At 39.6% G+C, this 22,737-nt stretch overlaps 2 long non-coding RNA genes across 2 annotated transcripts; one reads left to right on the forward strand and one right to left on the reverse strand.

Annotated features, from left to right (window-relative positions):
• Window positions 1-5,318: 5,318 nt before the first annotated feature.
• LOC134639507 (uncharacterized) lies at window positions 5,319-6,417 on the reverse strand. The gene is made up of 3 exons (XR_010573904.1): window positions 6,245-6,417; window positions 5,730-5,837; window positions 5,319-5,603 (listed from the first exon to the last, which is right to left on the reverse strand). It is a non-coding gene; the product is annotated as an uncharacterized LOC134639507 (long non-coding RNA).
• Window positions 6,418-21,141: 14,724 nt separating this feature from the next.
• On the forward strand, window positions 21,142-22,160 carry LOC134639522 (uncharacterized). The gene is made up of 3 exons (XR_010095360.1): window positions 21,142-21,273; window positions 21,416-21,491; window positions 22,054-22,160. It is a non-coding gene; the product is annotated as an uncharacterized LOC134639522 (long non-coding RNA).
• The last annotated feature ends 577 nt before the right edge of the window (window positions 22,161-22,737 follow it).

Here is a 22,737-nt window from a genome sequence, read left to right on the forward strand (position 1 = left end):
ATGGGTGACTGAGTGTGAGATGAAAGCGGTGGTGGAGTAGGTGACTGGGCTACAGGTGGCTGCTGAGCAGGGAACACTGGACACTGAGCTACAGGTGGCTGCTGAGCAGGGAACACTGGACACTGAGCTACAGGTGGCTGCTGAGCAGGGAACACTGGACACTGAGCTACAGGTGGCTGCTGAGCAGGGAACACTGGACACTGAGCTACAGGTGGCTGCTGAGCAGGGAACACTGGACACTGAGCTACAGGTGGCTGCTGAGCAGGGAACACTGGACACTGCGCTGGGAACTGCCATAAAGGTTGTAGTGATGGTGGTTGTGATGGTGACTGAGCTAATCCTCCTGAGCCTTCTGAACACGAGAAACACTGCTGGAAGGGCTCACCTGAGCCTCCAGCTGACACAGGAACGGGTGCCGGCACCAGCTGAACACCAACCCCTCCCACCCGAGGAACTGAAACGGGTGGAGGGGAACGCTGGGCCCGGGCTACCCTAGGAGCAGGAACAGGAGGAGAGAGAAGCTCAGGAACGGTCTCAAAATGGCCAATATTGCCAACTGGGTCTGGGCATAGAGTCTTTGCAGAGTGGGCAACCTCAGAAACATTCAACTGGGACACAGAACAGTCCCTGGGAGGAGCCACAGTCTTAATAGCTTGTAGAGAGGTGCAACTAGAATCCTTAAATGTCCTTGGGGAACAGACAGCCTCTTCCTTCAGAGAGCCTAAGTTACAGCCTGCAATTTCTGTCCCTACCAACTGCCTGTGCCCCTGCTGAAAAGTACATGGCTGAAAGGCTGGCTTAGAAACATTAACCACCTCCCTTTCAGCTGACTTGAAAACAGAACTTGAAGCCTCCGGCAATTTCACAGCAGTTCGAACATTTCTCCCCCCAGATTTGAGTAGTCTTAGTCATTTTAACACTGGGTTCAGATCGTGCAGAATGGAAACAGGTTCTTAAATCCTCAGAGCAGAGGTTCACAGGGTCAACAAACACAGACTCAACTACCTTTAAGTTAGTAGATTTAGATTCACTTGCATGGCAGGTAGTCTTCAGAATCTTAGGGGTGGATTTATTGTTTGTTACGTTCACGAGTTCAGGAGGAGCATGAGAAAGACAGTCTTTGTTGCTCACCGCTGCCGATTGTCCAGAGGAAGCGGAGCGACGGCTGCGTGAGCGTCGCTCACTCTGGGAAGAGGGAGGTAAGCCAGACTGCGAATCAGACCGGGCCTAAAGTCTTTCGGTGGGCCGGGCTGGGACGAGGAGGCGGGAAGTTTGTGTAGCTCCGAATGTGGAAGTCCCAAAAACAAAGCAAAGGATTGCAGCGGAGTAAGCCCAGTGTCTTCCACCACATAAGCCTTCTTTCGCCGCTGCTTGCCCCTCCTGCAGGGCCTGAATTCTGAGAGCAGCGGTGGAGTGACACCAGAAAACTGAGGAGCTACTGCCGTCGAGGGAAAGCGCTTGCCCCCTCGCATCCCTGACGGAACAGCTGATGGAACGGCGGTAGCCATCGCAGTTTGGAAGCTGCAGGGCCCACCCAGAGCCAAACGAGACCCATCGAAGGGTGACTCGTGCTCCCAGGCACGCCTAGCCCCCTGCCTCTCCCTCTCCTTGAGGAAGGTGGAAACTGCGGGTCGCCGATACCATACGGAGTTTGCTGGATCCATTACTGGTCGCGTCGTTCTGTCAGGGCTCTGTGTGCGGGCAGGCGGGGAGGAGGATCCAAGTGCAGGACTCAAACACAGAATTGTAACTTAAAACCTCAGCTTTATTGCTGGCATGAAAACGAAACATAAACTGAGCAATGGAACTGAGTACTGAATACTGAATAACTGAAGCACTGACACGGAAACACACAGGCATAATCTGATGGTACGACACGACACTGGGTTGAGGAAAACACAGGGCTTAAATACACAGGGTAGTAATGAGGGAATGGGCAACAGAAGGGAGACACAGCTGGGAGTGATCAGGGCTAACGAGACGGGGGAACCAAGCTGCACACACTAACATAAGACAAAGACTTTCACAATAAAACAGGAAACACGAATTACTAAACAAGCACGCAGACTTGACACTGAGAGACAGAAAATAACACATGGAACTCAAACAATACATGAAACCATAAATCCTTAAGCACGGATAACAGAAACAAGAAACTCTAATAATAATCATCACCACCACAAGCACTACAAGAGAATAAGAAAACAATCCATAATACAAAATTAAACCAAAATATAAGAAACTCAAAATGCTGGGTCAACACTGACCCAGAACCGTGACAATTACTCCTGTTCTTGCCTCTTCACACTGGTTGCCTGTCCATTTTAGAATTCATTTTAAAATTTTATTTTTTGCTTTTAAAGTTTTAAAGGGCCTGGCTCCTTCTTACCTGTCAGACCTTCTACACCGATACACTCCACAAAGGTCTCTCGGATCAACTGACCAGTCACTCCATGCTGTCTCCATGTCGAGACTGAAACACTGGGGGGGACCGAGCTTTTGCTGTTGTGACCCCCAAATATGGAATAAACTGCCCCTCAATATTAGGCTGACCACAACACTTGAAATGTTTAAATCACTTTTTAAAACACACTTTTTGTCAAAGGCTTTTTAGGTGTAGTACCAGAGTCAGCTTGTAGTCAGTTTTAGTCAGCTGTTGGTCACTCTTAATCTTTTTATTTTGTTAATTTTATTCATTGTATATTTTATTGCCTATTTTACTCATGTCTTAATATTTAATATATATACTGATTAATTTTTATCTTCTTTTTCACTTCTTTATTTATTTGATTATTATTTATATTTATTATTTGTCTGTTTAATGTATGGTTTTTAACTGTTATCTCTGTTTTATTATTGGAAAGCACTTTGGTCAACTTTGTTGTTTTTAAAGTGCTATATAAATAAAGTTGGATTGGATTGGAATTTTTGCTTGATGCAATGTGCATAAAGTTAAAAGATTAAAACTAATAAAACAAATATTGAAAAAAGACTTTTTCATTTGATTACATTTTATATGATGGATTATGCATAAAAAATAGAATTGGGCTAAAGGTCTATAGCTCTATTACCTATTCAGGTTGTGTATCATGTTTTTAAAAAGTAACTAAGTAACTAATTACTTTTGAAAATAAGTAATCAGTAAAGTAACGAGATTACTTTTTGGAGAAGTAATCAGTAATTAATTAAAGTAACTTGACCAACACTGGTCCTGTGCTTTTATTTTTTTTAGTGAATGGAGGATGCGCCAGTGTCACTGGATACACCCAGCGCTGGGTGTATAGGCTGTGGTGATTTTCCCGTGTGATTTTTGTTTGGTCCACGGCTGCTGGCAAGTCCCAGCTCCATGATTGTTTTGTTGTATTTCAGAACACTGTCAAAGACAACGCTACATTTAGTGTTTTATATTGTTTTTTATTCCTTGTTTATCCTCCTGACTATAAATACAATTGTATTAATATTGAGCCAACAGTGTGCATCCTTGAACTTGTGCGAGCCCTCTTTATTTGTTTCTATCTATTTTTTAAATATATTTTTCCTGGGGGTGAAATTCCCCTAGGTGGCATTGTCATTTTTTTATTAGTTTTTATTTAACCCCTCAGACCACTTTATACTACTGTCATCAGTCATTTTGTTTAAAAATTGGGGACTGCCTGAGCTTAATGCTGCCTTAATTTTTATTCGCACTCATACTCCTAGATAAGTTTCTACCACAGGTCTATTTTTAGTCGCAAATGTTGTGTTTATGTGGTGATGACATAGCGCTACAGAAGAACTGCAGCAAAAAAAATTAAATCATCAAGTTACCTGATCTACTTAATACATTTTTGCAGCCTTAGTATAATTATAAAGTTAGCGAGGCTTTAAATTAATGGACTCCACACTGCTTCCCCTGGTGGATACACATGACATTATCAGTGCTTTAAATGGACGTTGCTACTCATGGTTGCATAGGCCACATCACAGACAACATTTACAGTCAAGGGCCGAAGACACCAGCTAAATGACAGGCAGCCAGTCTGAGCTCAACCTGTTCAGGTGCGCTGCATTTCTACCCAGGTTACTTCAGTCCACTAATTTCCTGGATGAAGCATACAGTGCTGTGAACAAGTATTTCCTCCCTTACTACTTTTTTATTTTGTGTTTGCATGCATCACTCTGACATGTCTTAGAGATAAAACACCTACAACTAAAAACTGTTATCCGACTCTTGCATTTAGGACAAATTTATGACGTGATTTCCCTAATGTTGAGTTCCTGTTGAAGTATACAAAGAAGTACTTTAAGTTTGTTTCCTTCTATTTTGTTTAAAAACAAATGCATCACACAGCAGCCTACCTGTGCTCTGAGCCCCCATTGACTGTAGTAAAATTAAATAAACCAAAAGATTCTGCCATATTCCCAAACACAGTTCAGAGTATTATAAAAAATATGCTGACATTCAGGATTTATGTTATTTTATAACATAAAGTTATTTTCACAATAAAAATATCATTTTTCAATGTATTTTTTCTAAATATGTTTAATATCAGTATAAGTTCTCATATAAAAAAAAGAAAACTGCTTAGAGTTGAATATGAAGGCTCTGATCTGAGTCTCATTAACTCATTAACTTATGTAAGGGAACTACTCTTTTGTGTTGCTGCTGATAGACTCACAGTAGTTTATGTTAGCTAACTAGTGACAGAAGAGATAGCTCAGTGGAGAAAAAAAAAGGGAAGGGGGGCAGTCTAAGGGGGGCACTTTTGTATAGCTCCTGGCTGCAACAATAAGTTTTATATTAAAAAACAAAATAAAAAGAGAGCTTGAATGAGTCACTGACTGTCTGATTACACCCTAAAATTAGAAGAATTATATGGCAAGTTGTAATTGTCAAATAGAGTAATGATTCAGCTTAAAAGTTTCAAATTATTGAAAATAAAATTGTAAACAAGGAAGCCAAGAATCTTCAATTTGTTACAGATCTATTTAATATGTACTATTTAAAAATATATCAGAGATAACATAAATACAGCAAAAAATCTGAACCTTCAGTATACAAAAGTAGTACTCTGTAAAATGGGATAAAGTTTTTACCTTTTTTAAAAAAAAAAAACAAACAAACAAAAAAAAACAGCTGGGTACCTTACAGAGCAAACTACCTGTGCTCGGAGCCCTCATTGGCTGTAGTAAAATTAAATAAACAAAAAGATTTTGGCATAATCCCAAACACAGTTCAGAGTATTCAAAAAATATGCAAACATATTTTCTGTATTTTTATTTGCTTTAGGAAAACATTACATTCACCAATACAGTATTTGGATAGGTCAAACCCACGACTTCCCTGAATGACAGATGAAAAAAGCAATGACAGTTTTATTTCAGGCACTTCAAAGTTGTTTAATTCTTCCCTACTGATACAAAATAGAGTCAGAAAACAGTGCAGCAGGGAAACAGCATCATTCCTCAGCCTCAGAAAAGAAATTTGAGGATGGCTGAAGATACCAGCAGAACGATGGCACTGGGACCAGTTGGAAAAGCGCTGTTACACAGGTCCCCTTCACAGCAAGTGACAGGCTCAAAACATCCTGCACTGGGCAGGCAGCCCTTATTTACATTAAGAGCTGTAAGACATGAGGGGAAAATTCTCAAAAAGAACTTCACAAAACATGATGTGACCAAGAGCCAGCAGACATTCAGCATTTGTGTTTATTTTTAGATAGAGCTTCTGATATGAGATAACAACTCACCGTCTACTCTAAAAGTGGCACAACGGTTGAGGCCAAAAGTACAAGTTGTGGTGTTTGTGCAGGATTTAGGATCTAAATTTTCGCATGCGTAGCATCTTAATCCACATACTATAGAAATAAAAAGAACACAATTTCACACACATTAGAAATTATTTTGAGCTTTTTATGCGCTTTGAGAGAGTTGCCAGAAATTGGGTCATATATAAAAAGTGAAATCTTAAGAAGTCTTCTAAGTCTGGAAAATATTTCCCCTACTGACCCAAAAATAAGTAAATATGTTTGTGTTTTTAAGCCCGTTTTCTTAACCAGGAAATTACTCCCTTAAAGTCTGATGTATTCTACATATCTTTAAAACTACAAACGCTTATTTTTAAAACTAAAGTTTCAATGATTAAACAACAATATATAAAGTGTTCATTTCTGTTTCATCACTGGCTGTTTATGTAGCTCATTATTGAATTGTTAAACTATTTCTTTAACCTTTTACCTTTAAACATCAGTACATTTTTTCTTACCTGCAGACAGAGTCACACACAGGATCAGAGCTCCATAAAGCTGCATCATGAACTCAAACTGCTGATCAGTCTCGTGAGAGAAAAAGCTGCTGCTAATCTTTTCTTTCTTACCTCAACTTTCTCGTTTGCTTTCAGAACCTGAGCTTTTGTATTTCTTCAAAGAGCCTCCTACCAAGTTTGTTCCTTTACACATCACACGTAGTTTCAGTCAAAAAAACTCTTTCTAGGCTGACTTGATGTGTATGTGTGTGTGTGTGTGTGTGTGTGTGTGTGTGTGTGTGTGTGTGTGTGTGTGTTACTTAGTTCCACTTTTTCTGTCTGGTTTCCTGTTCTTAATATATTGCCTCTGCAGCCCTGCACTTCCTGTATTTTTAGTCTGGCTGAGCACTTGGTTTGTGAAGGGATGGTCTTCCTTTATACAGGCCTTTATTATTAAAATTAGTGCTGTCAAAATTAACGCGTTAATTGTTGAGATCAATGCGAAATATTTATTGCGTTAAAAAAAATGTAACGCTGATTTTGTAATCTAAGACCTTTAAACTCATGAGCACCTCTGGAGGAGGGGGCAACAGTGTGCTATGCTGGCATTTGGCCTGACAGAAATGATTAGAAGAAGAAGAAGTGACACCATGCTACTATCCAGCTAACACTAGCAAACACACGCAAGCATGGATGAGGGTGGACTTTTGGGTGGAAAGTTTCTCTTTAAGAAGTTGGCTGGTGGCTTGTTGGACAAAACGAGAGTAAGGTGCACAATTTGCAAAGCTGAATTCAGGTACCACAGAAGCAGTTCATCACTGGCGTATCACCTGAGAGCAAAACACCCAACTGAATCCACCTCTACGGGACCTCGCCAGTCTACGCTTCAGGAGTATGGTGCTCGTGGACGAATAACAAAAAATGTGAGAGAAAAATTAACCAATTCCTTGGTTGTTTGGATAGCTAAAAACTGCCGACCAGTTAGTATAGTAGAAGATGATGGACTGAGAGAAGTCATTGGCGCTGCATCAGGAGATGTGTGTTACAATCTGCCCTCGAGAGGAACCATTGTGTCGAGACTGCACACTTTGTATGAGGACCAGAGGGCTCAGCAGTCCAGCAAGCTTGTGCAAGTGAGGAACATCGCTCTCAGCGGAGACCACTGGACTTCGGTGAACAACGATAATTACTTGGGGGTCACGGCGCATTTTATTGATAACGACTGGACTGTGCAATCGTTTGCACTAACAGTGAGTAAAACTGAAAAGAGACACTATGCTGAGGCATGTGCTGACCATTTTCTGAGTGTTGCAAACGAATGGAAAATCAAGGACAAGCTAACCACACTTGGCACTGATAGTGCTCGTAACATGGTTGCAGCTGCCAGACTACTTCCATTTGAACACATGCCCTGCATGGCCCACATTCTGCAAAGAACGGTCACAGTTTATCTTAATGACAGCGCATTTGAAAGGGCTCTGGCCAAATGTCGCAAGATTGTTGGACATTTTAAGCATAGTCCAGCAAACGTTCAGGAATTAAAGGCACCTCAAGCTGCACATGGACATCAAACAGAACCGCTTGTTCAGGACATTCCAACAAGATGGGACTCCACCCTAGAGATGATCAAGCGGATCCAGAGAAACAAATCTGGGCTGACCACCATCCTGACTCAGCAAAACACCAAGGTGATCATGTTGACTGACCAGGAGCTTGACAGACTGCAAAAGCTGGAGGAACTACTTGAACCTTGCAGGTAAATCATTTTGTTTCTCATGATTGTGTGTGTCTATCTTTGTGTTCTAGCTTTGTCTTCAAGTATGTTCTCCACCTCCACCTCTCTGTGTATTTTCATATGTGGTATTTATGTTTGTCTCTGTGTGATTAATAGAAAAATACAGACTTGATCTTTCTATTGCAGATATATATCACCGAACTGCTGGGGGGAGAGCGGTATGTCTCCTGTTCCATGGTGTTGCCAGCCTTGTGTCATTTATTCAGGATTATGGAGCCCTCAGATGATGACCCAGTCTACGTTTTGAGGTTTAAGAAGGTTTTTACCACAGACCTAGCTCAGTAGAGGGACAGCAGCAATCTCACATGGCTGAAGATCACTACTGCCCTCGATCCCAGGTTTAAAGACCTTAAATGCCTTTCCAAAGATGAAAGAAGTGAGGTGTGGGCTTCAGTACATGACCTTGTGATGGCAGAGACGCATGCACACCAACCATCTGCTCAGACAACAGAGGAACCATCACCAAAGAAGAGCAAGATGTCCATCTGCTTGCTGGGTTCTCCTGATTCAGATACAGAGGAAGATGCTATAGACCGCTGTCTGAATCTGTACAAAGCAGAGCCCAAAATTGACATAGGACAGTGTCCACTACAGTGGTGGTTAAAGAGAGAAGGAGCACATGCCAGGCCGGCACCTATTGCACACAAGTACCTGTCAACCCCTGCAACCACAGTGCCTTGTGAGAGATTATTCTCACTCTCAGGTCACATCATTCAAAAGAAACGTGCTTCTTTGTCATCTGACAACGTAAACAGAATAGTCTGCCTCAGTAACTGGCTGAGTGCAAAGAAGGACTAAACCAGATTGCTCCTTTGAAGTGAAAAATGTTCAACATTCTGGGTCTTTTTGTGTTTTACATACTGACTTTTGTGCACCCTTTATTGTTATGGTATTCACTTTAACCTTTAGGCCTGGGTTTGGTCACTGTTGATGGCCTTAAAGGTTTTTTTGTAAGTTTTAACTGTGTTAAAGATTAATGAAAACTATTAAAATTCTCTTTGAATTTCAGCATACATTCTTTGTGTTTATTCTGCATTTACTTCATTGTATTGCATAAATGTCTGTTACAATCTTAAAATATAAAGTTGATACAATTTAATTGGAGCCAGGTTATTGATCAAGTAACGATTAATCGCGATTAATAACAGAAAATTGTGAGATTAATTAGTTAATTTTTTTTAATCTATTGACAGCACTAATTAAAATACATAAAACAATATAATCAGAAAATAAGCACTAAGAACATATATTTATTCTTTAACAGTAGCCATCCACAAGCTTCTGGCAAGCTTCTAGTTGAATCTTTGACCACTCCTCTTGACAGAATTGGTGCAGTTCAGTTAAATTTGATGGCTTTCTGACATGGACTTGTTTTTTCAGCATTGTCCACATGTTTCCAATGGGGTTTAAGTCAGGACTTTGGGAAGCCAATCTAAAACCCTTATTCTAGCCTGATTTAGCAATTCCTTTACCACTTTTGATGTGTGTTTGGGGTCATTGTCCTGTTGGAACACCCAACTGCGCCCAAGACCCAGCCTTTGGGCTAATGATTTTAAGTTATACTGAAGAATTTGAAGGTAATCCTCCTTCTTTATTATCCCATTTACTCTCTGTAAAGCACCAGTTCCACTGGCAGCAAAACAGCCCCACAGCATAGTACTCCCACAACCATGCTTGATGGTAGGCATGGTGTTCTTGGGGTTAAAGGCCTCACCTTTTCTCCTCCAAACATATTGCTGGGCATTATGGCCAAAAAGCTAGATTTTTGTTTTGTCTGACCTCAGAACTTTCCTCCAGAAGGTCTTATCTTTGTCCATGTGTTAAGCAGCAAACTTCAGTCGAGCCTTAAGGTGCCGCTTTGGGAGCAAAGGCTTCCTTCTTGCATGGCAGCCTCTCAGTCCATTGAGATGCAAAACACGTTTGACTGTGGACAATGACACCTGTGTTCCAGCAGCTTCTAATTCTTGGCAGATCTGCTTTTTGGTGGTTCTCGGTTAACTCTTCACCCTCCTGACCAATTTTCTCTCAGCAGCAGGTGATAGCTTGTGTTTTCTTCCTGATTGTGGCAGTGATGAAACAGTGCCATGCACTTTATACTTACAAACAATTGTTTGCACTGTTGCTCTTGGGACCTGTAGCTGCTTTGAAATGGCTCCAAGTGACTTTCCTGACTTGTTCAAGTCAATAATTCGCTTTTTCAGATCCATGCTGAGCTCCTTTGACTTTCCCATTGTAGCATTTGTGGACGTTTCTTCTTCTTCTTCTGTATAGGGTTTACTGGCGGTTGGCAAACAGCAAAATGGTGCATTACCGTCACCAACTGGTGTGGAGTGTGGATCGAAATGACAAAAAAAAAATATTCAAAGCCTCTCAAACAAATGGGTCTGCCTTAAAAACCAAAATACAGCCTGATAGCTTTCACTTATAGAGTTTGTGCGAAACAAATCAATCAAGTCCAACTTCACTTCCATATCGTCCAGCTTTTTGATCAGTTGTCTCCTTTCAATATCATACTTCTGACAATTCAATAAAACATGTTCTATTGTTTCCTGTTCCCTACTGCAGTCACACTCTCCTGTACAGTGTTTACCTATTAAAAACAATGTGCTATTTAAACCAGTGTGTCCGAATCTCAGTCAAGATATAATCGTCTCCTCTCTCCTGTTTCGGCCTGTACTTCTCATTTCCCCCACCTTCCTTTGGATTTTATAAAACCATCGCCCTTTCCTCTCTTCCTCCCATTGCTTTTGCCACCTTTCCTTCATTTTGTATCGTATTCTACTCTTTAGTTATATATAGCTTTTAAAGATTTCCTATCAGCCCCCCAGTCAGTTCCCACTAAGCACCTCATTATATTCAACACTTTCTTGCATTTGTCTATTATCTTCTGAATATGTACAGTCCATGTCACCCTTTCATCAAACCACAACCCCCAAAATTTAAATTGTTTTACCCTTTCTAATTCTTGTCCATATAATCTGACCCTGATGTCAACACCAACTCTTTTTCTTGTAAAAACTATTATTTTAGTCTTATCAACTGAGAATTTAAACCCCCATTTATATGACCACTGTTCTATTTCTGTGATTGCCCCCTGTACTTTCTTTACCAAAAAGTCTAACCTTCGTCCTCTGGCCCACATTGCCCCATCATCTGCAAAAAGTGAAAACCCCATCCCACCCTCTATGTTCTTAAACACATCATTTATCAGCAGTGAAAACAATAATGGCCTAACTATGCTCCCTTGTGGCGTTCCATTTTCTATTGGCAAACTCTCCGAATAACTCCTCCCAATCCTTACTATTATTCGTCGTCCTTCGAAAAACTCCTTAATCCATCTGAACATTCGACCATTTATACCCATTTCCCTCATTTTTATTAATAGACCTTCCCTCCACATCATATCATATGCTTTCTCTATATCAAAAAAGACCGCCAGCACACTCTCCTTATTCACTTGTGCCTTACTTATCTCATGTTCTAAACATAAAGCTGGATCCATTGCACCCCTCCCTCTTCTAAAACCACTCTGATACTGAGCCAAATATCCTTTCTTTTCTACATAGAACACTAATCTTTCATTTATCATTCTCTCCATTATTTTGCAGATGTTGGATGTTAATGCTATTGGTCTGTAGTTTCCCGGTTTCGTATCATCTTTCCCTTGTTTACGTATTGGTATTATCACTGCCTCCTTCCAGCTTTGTGGCAACTTCCCTCCCTCCCAAACTCTATTATACAGTTCTAGTAAAACTTCTTTAGCCGAGTCTCTCAAGTGATTTATCATTGTGTAACAAATCTGATCCTTTCCGGGTGCTGAAAGGTTAAATTTCCTAAGTGCCCGGTTCAACTCTGTCTTTGTAAATGGCATATTCAATGAATCATTTGTGTCGTCAACTTGCTGCAGTATCTCCCTGTTCTCTGCTAGTGTAATTTCTCTTCCCCTTTGACCTTCTTCACTAATATTACTTGAGCTATGGATTTTAACAAAAGTTTTTGCCATCATATCTGCCTTGTCTTCTTCTTTCACCGCTGTGACTTCCCCTTCACTTAATACTGGATACCCACATTTCCTTGTAATGCCATTCATCCTTCTGATCATTGACCACACCTTACCAATATCTGTCTCTCTCCCCACAGAACTACAAAAGCTCCTCCAACTGTCCCTTTTGCAGTTTTAATGGTTCTTCTTAAAATAGCTTGTGATTTTTTTATATTAAACGAAATTCTGATAATTGTGATTCCTTTTTAACACCCTAAAAGCTTTATTCCTGCACCTAATTGCTTCATCACATTCCTTTGTCCACCAGGGTAATTTGTGGACGTTTGAATCCAATGAGCCCTATTTAGCTGGCCTCAGAGAAGTCACCAGCTGTAATCACTCATAATCACTCAAAGGAAGTTAAGAGGCCATGCTATGAAGCTCATTTCACTGACAACCAAAATTGCTAATTCATGTTGCTGTATGTATATTTTTGACCCAGCAGATGTGATCACTTTTTTCTGTTAACCCATAATAAAGTCATCAAAGAACCAAACTTCATTAATGTTTTTTGTGACAAAGAAGTATCTGTTCCAATCACTCTATCAGAGGAAAATCAGAGTTGTAGAAATAACAGGACACTCAGTAGAGCCATTATATTATGTTCTTTACAAGTGTATGTAAACTTTTGACCACAACTATAACTGTGACTTCCTGTTTATCTGACTGAGGCAGCTCTTACTCCTCATTTTATGACAGGCAGACCCCCTCTGTCAATTAATTCCTCACTCTACACAGTTACACACCAAAGTTTACAGCTAAACCAACTGCTTTGGCATATCAGAGGTCAGGGTTCAGCAACTTAATCTCATTCTTGAGAGCTTTAAAGCCACATGAAATGCTTTGAGGTGGTGTTTTCACTTCCAGGTCGTCTTGGTCCACTGCAAGCAAAGGCGTCATCACCCCCTTTTGTTCTATGTCTGGGATATGAAGGAAAAGCCTATTTCCCCCCACAGTAGTAATAGAGATCGACAAACCATGTGACTTGCGCACATTGCATTGTAGGTACAAGTGGCAGCAAAATCAAAACACTGCATCAAGTGCTAGCATTTCCAGCACCAGTAACTTTTAATTCTGCGGTTTTAATCCCTACTTGCATTTTATTTGGCCCCAAAAGAGTTATGTACAAAACGAAGGAGAACACGGCAGGTCCGTACAAAGACAGAATTGACGAAAAGGCAAGAAAAAAGGTACGAGGAAAAAAATCAAAGGAGTGAAAGGGTTAGACCCATACGACCATACAGAGTGGACTAAACACGTTAGCGTGCTGCCCAACTTTCATCACGCTGATATTTATAATTATATGGTCCCAAGTGTGAGTGCATACTCTCACAAAGTGTTTAGTAACTTCAGATCCCTGCAACAAGCCCAGGTCCTGTTTACTTTGGTGTATGTATTGCTATATCTATTTTCTGATTTGAACTATTTCATTTTACAGCTGTCGTTAAAATTTTTTCTGTATCTCCTGTACAGGCCAACGCAATCTATTTGTCTTTTCAGGTTGTAGTATTACACAACATTTTCAGATCCAATAGAAATAAAATAAGTGTTTCATAATTTATTCAATTTATTGTCTTTATTTATACCTGGCATTATTGTTTCATTTTATTATAGAATCTAACAAAAAAGAGGCAAAATTGTGTTCCATTGTGCTTTATTAGCTGCTTCGGTAAAAAACAAATCAACACTGCAAAAAAAACAAACAAACCCCAAAACCCGAAAACATTTCAAAACAACATACTGGAAAACAGTTATTCATCACTTAATTGCTTCAATACAACATTTGGGCACATATTTGTGAGCGCACATGAAACAGCGACTGTCTTATCCGGCAAAGTCATGCTTTCACCCTCACATGGCACCACTAAACCTAGACGTGTCATTCAGTATGGTGTACTTTGAGCATAGACAGCCTATAACTCATTCAACATGGATCCTGACGTGAGCAAGTTTTTGTGTCTCTTCCACATCTTTTGATTGTAGCTGACTACGACCCTGGGTAAATGCTGGGATTTTTAAAGTGGCACCCATTAAGGCAACACTTTCCTTAATATCAAAACCCCGGTCTGCAAGCACTCTGTCTCCAGGTGATAGCTTCTGTAGAAAGCCAGATGTTTCAGCTATATGTTTGTCACTGGTACGCCCTCCTCATCCTTTAGAAATGAAAGAGATGGTCCCCTGGGGTGTGATGCCTATGAGATATTTCATTGTGTGCCTACTTGTGTATGTGGAATATGTCTCTGCCTTAGTGCATAAATTTTGAGCTCTCTGTATTTTGAAACAGTCAATAACTGTCACACGATCACCAAACATCTCAACATACTGGTGTGGCATTCTGACCTGTATGCAATGTCTTTAAGGCCAGTGCACCAATGGGTTGAGGTGAGCGTACATTTACAGCAATGTTAAACAAAGTGGATGTAGTTGTCCGGCTAATATCAAAGAGGTGTGCAACATGTTCAGTGGTGGGTTTAGTCTTAAATGCATGAGAGTCAACAAGGAACCCACCCGAGGGATTAATAAAGTTTTATCTAATCTCTCTAATCTAAGAGCATCTAAAAAATTTTCTGTCAGTATCTGGTAGGCTAGGGCTAATTTGTTGTAGCACCCCCATTAGTAAAGCAAAAGATGGCAGTGTGGAACTTCTCTTTAGAGTTGTTGTCTTTCAGGAAGTCCTTGTCTAATTTCTTTTTGGACAGTTCTTGTTTCAATTTTTGGTTTTCGTCCTGCAAATACACCAAACAGATTTTACAGTCCTGCTGATCTTCATGCTTGTGCTGTGGTTGGGTCTCTGCTGCAGTTTTAGTAGTGACTGGTGCTGAAAAACACACATACATACACAAAAAGACGTTTATTTCAGGTGCAAAAACAACCATGTTGAACTACAACACCACCAGACTTGGCACAGCACACTCGTTAAATAACATTTGATTTACAGAATTTGACTTTTAAACAAAGTAATCAAACAGGCACATTTCTATTTTGGCATTTAAAACTTGACTTGGCCCTGTGACCCATACAATTTTAAAATAATTACTTTTAAAACAAATGATGAAAAATCTAAGTACAACATAGACAGCAAAAACAGTAAGTGACTTGTAACTTTGAAGTGAACTATCCACAGCGAAAGAGCAAAATAGTTAAGCTAAACACAGGTAAACACAGTGGGAAAAGTAGAATATTTTTATGTAAAATAACAATTTTACCTGCATAGATCTCGCCTGGATTATCCGTCTCTGGCCCAGAGGAATGTGGGACTTTTCGTGGCTGTTTTCATCTTGCTCTCCCTCTTTAACAGATCAAATCTCACCATGGTAGCAGCTTAAAACTCGGTATGACCCAGGTTGATAGAGGGTGCCCAGTCTGGATCTCATTCCAGCATTTTGCAGGCTGGTTTGCCTACAAAACAAAACAAACATTAGCCCGCAAAGCCACAGTAAACAAAGTAGCGCAAAGAATTCAATTAAAATCAATATAAGACTTATTTGTAACCTACAACAAGAAGGAGTAAACCTCAACAATTATGTTATGATAAATTACTTATTAACTACTATTAAATCCCGTTCTTTGTATTCCTTAACAGCCAAGAAAGACACGGCTCAAAGTGGTCTAACTTAAAAAATGATCTTTAATTTTACATTTTCCGGAAAATAGAGACTTAGCACACCCAGCAATGCCAGCTCAAGTCTCAGGCAGAAAACAGGAAGCCTGATTATTTATATTCTTCCTCTAGACGTCACACACACACTTGAAGTTTCAATCAAACACTCTACTTAGTTTCACTTTCTGCCTGCAGCTCGTATTTTCTGCAAAAGCATGCAGTTTCCTGACAGCCTGAGACCTAGTTTTACACTGAAGTCTGGCCCTCTCATAAAACAATCTAATCAGCAAATAAGCATTAAGAATATATATTTATTTATTAACAGACCCCCTCTTTAACTAATTCTATTAGTTAATCTAATGAACTCATTCCCTCAATAACTACTGTGATCTACGAACAAATATAATTAGCCTTTTCTGGTAAAAGGTCCTACGTTACTTTTATCACTCTTTGGGAACAGCCTCTATAGAGTTAAAATTTAAAATTTACTCCTGGTTTTTCACCCTCTCTAGGGGTAACATATATCCGGCCTTAACACTATTCTTGGGCAATTTACATAACATAGAAATCCTGCAAACTATTCCTAAAGTCCTTCTCATTACTCTTCATTACTTTTATGCTCACATTTAACCTGTATCTAACGAGCTTTTAGTCTCCTAAACAACACATTTGCTGGAACTGTGGTTCTCTGTGCTCTGTGCTTCTTTTGGGGCCCCCTCCTTCTGTGATTGGTTCCCTTCGGTCTCGCGCTTCCTTCATTCTCGCCAACCCTTGTGGTCGCTGTTGTCCTGAAATCTCCTGTAAAAGAAACAAAACACCTTTCCCTGCTACGCCTCCATAACCTATTATGTTCATCAGTTGTTCTCTTAATTCTTCAAACTTGGTTCAACCTATCATGTTCGGGACTCTCTAATCAAAAGTATTAGTCTGATTATGTGTGTAAGCGTGCTGGCATTTATCCATCGGCACTCAAGGTCATCCCTACAATATATCAATTCAGTCAGTCACGCTGAACGACGTTTTTGACCTTCGCTTGACCAAGTTACAACTCATATGAGCACGATTGCAATATGTGTGTAAAAAAAATCATTTATACATATATACTCTTCAATGTTCAACCTTTGCCACCCTCATAAGAAAAAGGTGTTTCCTGTTTTTTGTTCGCTCCTCTCTTATCTGATCATGAACATCCTGTACAAAAAAAAACTGTTGCTCTGCAAGTGCAAAGTTTCCAAACAAACTGTGTCTTAACTTCCTGTTATCTGTCTCTGCAAACATTTTGTTTTTTCATTGAGCTTTTACTACATGTTGGAGCTTAGACAGTTCAGGCCAATATTTTACTTAGTTACATCATGCCATATTTAAGTATTTGTCATGATCTTTGAGTTTCTAGTTATAATCTTCATTATTTTATGTTATAATGTAATATACTGTGCTCCATAAATTAATCCTGCTTTGTTAATTTTTTGTGTTGTTGTAAAGTGTTGATAGATGTTGTAAAGGGGGTGTGTATTTTGCCCGCATGTGGGGGGGAGGTCAGGTTAGGCTTAAGCAGGACGTGGAGCAACAGTTTTCTGACCGTCGCCGTTTAATGTTATTTTTTGTTGTAACATAAAGGGAATGTAAACGGAGCTCCCACCGGAGGCATTTGTTTTGTATATTTTTGGTTTGTACCGAGAATAAATGTTTTGCCCTTTTTTCCTTCGCCTCGTTTTTGCTACCGGAACGCATCCAAGTGATTTAACAAGAGCACGAGTCAGAAACTTTACGTCCTGCAGAAGCGGCAAAGAAGGACCGAAGGTTGCCGCTACACTACACTCTGTCACCTTTCACTTATTCTACTAAAAAAAAATCAAAGAGAAAACAAAACAAGCATTTTCAATCAATTAAGTTTAAGCATAAAAGCAATTACCTATGAGTAAGTTTTATCATAGCTAAATTATCAAACACCCAGAAAGTCATAAAATGATCCTAAAGCCCCTTGTTTCAAATTAAACCCAACACTACAACAAAAAAAAATACCTTTGTAAGTGGACTTACCTTTGTAAGTCCACTTACAAACTGGACTACTGTAATTCATTATTATCAGGATGTCCTAAAAACTCCCTGAAAAGCCTTCAGTTAATCCAAGATGCTGCAGCAAGAGTACTGACAGGGAGTAGAAAGAGAGAGCATATTTCTCCTGTTTTGGCTTCCCTTCATTGGCTTCCTTTCCTTTTTGCTAAAGCATAGGGCTGGACCAGGTGACCCTGAATCCTCCCTTAGTTATGCTGCAATAGACGTAGGCTGCCGGGGGACTCCCATGATGCATTGAGTTTTTCCTTTCCAGTCACCTTTCTCACTCACTATGTGTTAATAGACCTCTCTGCATTGAATCATATCTGTTATTAATATCTGTCTCTCTTCCACAGCATGTCTTTGTCCTGTTTTCCTTCTCTCACCCCAACCGGTCGCAGCAGATGGCCCTGAGCCTGGTTCTGCTGGTGGTTTCTTCCTGTTAAAAGGGAGATTTTCCTTCCCACTGTCGCCAAAGTGCTTGCTCATATGGGGTCATATAATTATTGGGTTTTTCTTTGTATCTATTATTGTACGATCTACTGTGCAATATAAAGCGCCCTGAGGCGACTGTTGTTGTGATTTGGTGCTATATAAATAAAACTGAATTGAATTGAACCTTTGTTGAAATGCTTGGAGAAGACTAACATTTGAGCTGGAGTGTTCTGGAACGTTACACATTATTTGGTCTTCTAATAGCTGCAATCCAGGCCATCCACCGCCTCTTCCTGACTTCGGAAACATGACTTGAACAATTTTTCTTCCACGAAGGAATCCGATAAAAAACGATCTCTTTACCCGTCGGGTAATACAACAATAATACAACAGCTTCTTGCCATTCTTTGTGTCTCTGTTTATCTCTGTGTGACTGTTGTCTTGTAATAGCCCGTACGCGCTAGTACCACTTGCACCTACAATCCTTTGCGGTTTTACCCCAGAAATGACTTCACATTTTCGCTCTCTATAGAGCCAAGCACGAGCCCACTTACCCATACAAGCTCCAGTATGATAGCTTGGGAGGGTTAGGGAGCACCAGTCCAATGGGGTCTGGTCATAATTATTGTCTGGTTGTGCAGTGCCAACAGTTAGATTGAAACAAGTGTAGTTGTCTTATTTAGGGGTGAATGGGCCTACTTTAGTGGTGTTAGCGATTGGCCGGAACAAGCTAGCTAAGGTTATAGAATTTGCTGGTGTTGCAGCTTGAGTAATTTGCAGCATGCAATTGAATCCCCAGGTGTCATTAGGATAGAGTAGAGCTGGTTCAGTGAAAAGATGGGGCCTGGCTGTAGCACAAGCTATGCAGTCTCCCACCTCTTGTTCTCTGGAATTCTGGATAATCCAGTCTACCCAGAGATTGCTATCTTTCAAACCTGTGGCTTTCACCTCTAATAGCTGCTATTGCAAGTAATCTGCGGTCAGCACACCAATCTTTCTGGACTTAGGCAGCGGTGTTAGACTGAAGTGTTAGTAACATTTGCTGCAGCTGTATGGGCTCAAAATGTGGTCATAAATATTTTGTACTTGTAAATCGGTTTTGTACTTTTAAATCAGGATTTGTATGTGTAAAAAAAATTTGTGTGTGCGTAAAAAAGATTTGTATGTGTAAAAAAGATTTGTGCGCGCGTAAAAAAGATTTGTATGTGTAAAAAAGATTTGTGCGTGCGTAAAAAAGATTTGTGTGTGGACTTAGCCAAAAAAGACCCTCCAAGTTACAAGTACGAATTTTGACCCTATTTTTCTTCCTTTAAGCTGATTGGTCAATGTCATGTCAATCACAAATTAAACAATCCAATCAGAGAACAGATGGGTTTGGCTGTGGGGGGGGGGGTGCTTTACGGACCTTCAGGTCCTGGAAGGGTAACACAGTTTGAAGATGGTGGCGCTTCTGCGGCGCAGGTAAGCTTTAATTTATGGTTTACTGGAACAAGCTAATTGTCCAGACATATATTTTGGAATATCATGTTTGGTTACTACACTGTAATTTTTCACGGTGCCAAAAGCTAGCTTAAAAAGGGCTCTCAACATTAGCCCTAGTGTTGCATGTGTTCAAATAGTCTCCTGTGTGGCACGGTCTGTCTGCTTAAACATCAGCATCGTGGAGAATTATGTGTTTGGATTTAAGTTTAATCCCGATGAGATGTCGTTTTGGTAATAATTGGAACTGAAATGCTCTGACTTGACCTTAGCACTGGTCCCAGGTCACCCCCGAGTTTGTGTTAGAGTAATACTACAGTAATTACAGTATACAACAACTTTCAGCAGCTACTGAAAGTTAGGGGACCTAGCTTAACTTTCAGTAGCTGCTAACGCGTTAACGAGCAAACCGCGCTAACGTGTTACGCTGCGCTAACTTGCTAACAGAAAATCGGTTAACGTCATTTTAAGGAGATTACCGCTGACAGCACAAATATATGTGCGTGTATAAAGTATTTGATTTCAATTTTCTTCTACTACTGTAACTATGGCTTAACAAGCTTCCTTAGTGTTCTTTTAAACTCTCACTCATGACTATTAGTTATACTGTTAACTATTTTAATATTAGGTTAATAAGGGAATAGGGATATATCGGGAAACCATATGGTATTGTTTAAATGAAGATGCAGATGTTCAATAACATATAAATATATTTTCAACAGGAGCCAAAGACTGCAATAGAGAAGGCTATACTGAATCTTGTGGGAATTCTGTCAACTTCCCAGTCTGATATTAGGAGTGGAACTGCAACCACATCTGTTACTGCGACAGTGCCTCAGCAAACCCCAAGAGTGAGCACCCAAATAGAAATGCAAAGGTAAAAAGAAAAAGAAATTTGCCAGTAATGCTACTCCTTTCTTTTTTTTTTGGGGGGGGGGAGTGTTATGGAACAGTAATCTAAGATATTCAGTAAAGTAGAAGCCCAGATAATTAGGTTTGTATTTCAGTTGTTCATATTTTTAATATTCTTTTCCCTGTATTCTGGAGAAGACACAACATCTGTACTGACAAGGATATAATGAATACTGGATTCAAGCAACCCTTTGGTTTTGAGTTACTCTTTGGTCTTGGTTTAAAAATATAATTCATAGGCTTTAACCTGGCATGCACAAAAGTAAAATGCTGCATCCATGATTTGTCTCTATTGTGTGTTCAGCTTTTACTCTTACTCTCTTTTATGTAAGTCATCTTTTTATTTAAACAACCTGCTCTGCAAATTACCGATGCACTTGGATCCTCCTTAAACATCATTATGACATTTCACCTTAACAGTAATGCAGTACTTTTCCAATCAGATGAGTAGTCTTGCTTTAATTTGGAAGAAATTGGCAAAGTGTTTAATGCCTCAAATGTATAATCTTATTTACAGGTCATTTCCAGCAATGTTTCAAAGAAGGCAATCCAAAGGAAAGAGGCCTTTCCCAGCTCCTAGTAATGTCATACATGCAGTTCGCAACCTTCAGTTGCAATTCTGTCTTTTGCCTGATTCCACGACAAAAACCCCAAAGAATGAAATACGGCTTCTTCAAGCTGGACTTGGAAGGCGAACTCTCAGCATAGCTGACAATGCTGATCATGAAGAAGTACTTTTCTCAATTTTAGATGCCTTTACCTTGTCAAAAAAAATCTAATTTTAAACTTCAAAATTAAAATTGAAAAATGTTACAATTTGACTTGACAAACTAATCATGAGGAAATGTTTGATTTCTTTTAACCCTAATTTAGATTACTGTAGCTCTGCATGAAGAGTATCCGAAGATGAAGGCCCTAACTGGTGGATGGCTCTTGTATAAAGCAGGAGGTAAGTCATTTTAACTCCCTGACTTTGTGTCTGAGTTAATAGAAGACATTTACTTAGAGCCAAAAGCATCCGGATAAGTTTTAGAAGAAGCTTTTGTGTCTAATTAAAACATTTCTAACACTTCTTCCGAGAATAACTTATGGAACACTGATATGGCTTTTATTATTTAGTTTTCAAATTTGTAGGCATGGTCTTTTTTTTTAGATTAACTCACTTTTTTTTGCGCATTGTGATTGAAAAGCAATAAAGGCATAAGATGCACATCAATACACTTCCATTGTTTACAGGTATAACATCAACAGTACAGCATCACTTAATAAAAAACTTGAATATTCGGAATATAGTTATGAATGAAATATTGTTTTGGTCTAGTGATTCATTTAACATTTTAAGCATTGTTTAAAAATGAAAAGTATAGGTTGCTACAAGGTAGTTTTTAAAGACATTGCTATACAAGAGTAGTGTTCCATAATGTTATGGATTTATTTGTACTTTATTATCTCAACTTTTAGAACATTGCTGTATTGCGAATGCATTACTTGGTTTTTGTTCCATATTCTAGGTGGTAGCGGACAGAGAAATCTCTCTCTAGTATCTCAGGGAACACAAGGCTACACAGCCAAGACGCTCAAGATGGCCACCAACAATGGAAAAAATACACTTTATATTGTCTCTCTCCAAGAAAAAATTGATACTACACCTCTTCCACATGATGCTGCAGAATTCAGCAAAATGCCGAAGTCTCAGTGCAAGACCTGTGGTGTGACTATGCCTCTTCAGCTACTTGTTTGTCACGTAGAAAACTGTGTACAAGTAAGCCAAATTCAACAGTAAAACAAACATTGCTACCACCTTTGCTAAAAACTAAAACTTTTTAAGTTGTATTCTTTTTACTACTTTCAAAATGGAAGGACAGAATATTATGCTTTACCCAAGACTACTTTGGGTGAATTTCCAGAGTCAATGTATGTGCTGAAATCAGTCGTAAGTTTTGCTCTAAATGTCTGTGAAGTTTCTCAGTCATCCCAGTCATTGTAGTCTAAAGAGTTTGCAAAGAAAACATCTGGACTTCTATAAGTTTCCTTGAAGATGTGCCACCTCTCATCTGAGAAGCTTCTTCGTTTCTTTAGAGCAATTGGTGGAGAGTCCAAAACTTTATGCCCTATTGGAGTGTCCCCATGAGGGGCGTTGATCCCCTAGTTTACTCTAAATGACAAATCGTGAGCAGCATGTACCTACCATAAAT

This window comes from Pelmatolapia mariae, linkage group LG12 (genome assembly GCF_036321145.2).
Source record: "Pelmatolapia mariae isolate MD_Pm_ZW linkage group LG12, Pm_UMD_F_2, whole genome shotgun sequence".
NCBI lineage: Eukaryota > Metazoa > Chordata > Actinopteri > Cichliformes > Cichlidae > Pelmatolapia > Pelmatolapia mariae.